A 1,793-nucleotide genomic window follows, 5' to 3' on the forward strand; every position below is an offset into this window, starting at 1 on the left:
CTTCATACTTGCATTCTCCGTGGACAGATAAGGACCCAAATTGTTATAGAGCACAAAGGCCACTCTGATTTCTACTAAAATAAAAGCAAACAGGATAATTTTTGAATAAATATATAATGACCTATGAAATATATATGTATATTATTACTAATTCAAACATGACCAGCCCTAGATATGTGCAATGAAACTTCAAATTGAGCATCTTTAATATTTTGTGGACTTTCAGTCACAGGAAAACAATAGCTTTACAGAATTTTTTTGTCATTATGATGAGTCTGGGAAGTATGTAAATGTCATTTATACAAGAACATCCATCCTACATATTCAACAAGGGGCGGCCCCTTGCCCCACTCCAGTGTTCCTTACAGTGATTTAGATTGGAGATAGGAATGAATATATTACTGAAGAGTGGAATAACTCTTACAGAAAAGAGTTTGTGCCATCATCTAATTGACCTTCCTTAGGACCACATAAAAAAGGAAGAGCCTGATAGACATTTCTATTACTCCCACCTACATCTTTCCATAGTTGTCCCACTCTCCTTCCAGAATCTCCAGGAAACATAATCCTTTCTTATATGAGGAAAATGTTACATGCCTCAGTCCTTTCTTGTCTCTTACTTTCTCAAGTACCTCATACTTTAGAGAAGTGTGTTTCTGGTTCTGAGATGAGTGACAAAAGCAGGTGTCCCCATCTTCATCTTCTCAGTTCAGCTTCCCCACCAGTGAGCATCTCACAACTTCTCTAAGAAGAAAGCTTCTCTCACCAGAGAAGGAACAAATGTTTTTGCCCCCTGAGGACAAGGCCAAGCATTTTAAAAGGAAAGCAAAATTTGGCTGTTTTACATCTGGAAGTCTTTTCTCCCTGATAGCCATAGATTAGCATTTCTGCATCTCATTCCTAGTCCATCTTCCTTATTAATATAGTAACTATATGACCAAATTTGCTGGGATGGTCCCAGGTTATGCCTGTTCTTCTTGTATAACTATTAGAACTGCCTCCTTTCTGGAGCTCCAGGGAGTCAGAAAGTACCAGGGTATTAGTAGAGAGAAAGGAAATTAGGAAAGAGACCCAATAAAGCTATTTATAAACTCCTGGGTTCACCCTCAACCTGTACATGCCTGGATCTGATCTTAAATAACAGAAATTTTGAAGACTGAGCCTATAGACAGACCTCCATCCAGGTCGCAAACTGACCACTGGATGGTGCACATGGAGGGATAGTTCCAAACAGCCTGTGAAGCCTTCAACAGCTGAAATAACATTAGTACCATAGGCCACAGAAGGTAGGTTGCAACTTGCAACCTACAACCTGAATCTAACCAAGTAAAGCACATGCTATCACAAAAATGAGTTAACAAGTTCAAGTACCTGCTAAAACAAAAATATCAACATCTTTACAGAATTGAAACAGAGTCTCATAATGTAATATTCAAAATATCCAAGAAACAATCGAAAATTATTCAGCACACTAAGAACCAAAAAAAATCTCAACTCACATGGAAAAAGACAATCAGCAGTTACCAACAGTAAGATAACATAGATATTGGAATTTTCTGACACAGACTTCAATGCAGCTATAATGAAAATGCAAGAAAGAGCAATCATGAACACTCTCAAAACAAAAGTTAAAATAAACAGTATCTGCAAAGAAATAGAATATATAAAGAAGAACAAATGACTATTTCAGAAATCAAAAATACAATAACTTGCCAGGCGCGGTGGCTCATGCCTGTAATCCTAGCTCTCTGGGAGGCCGAGGCGGGCAGATTGTTTGAGCTCAGGAGTTCGAA

This window comes from Propithecus coquereli, unplaced genomic scaffold (genome assembly GCF_000956105.1).
Source record: "Propithecus coquereli isolate 6110/MARCELLA unplaced genomic scaffold, Pcoq_1.0 Scaffold132, whole genome shotgun sequence".
NCBI lineage: Eukaryota > Metazoa > Chordata > Mammalia > Primates > Indriidae > Propithecus > Propithecus coquereli.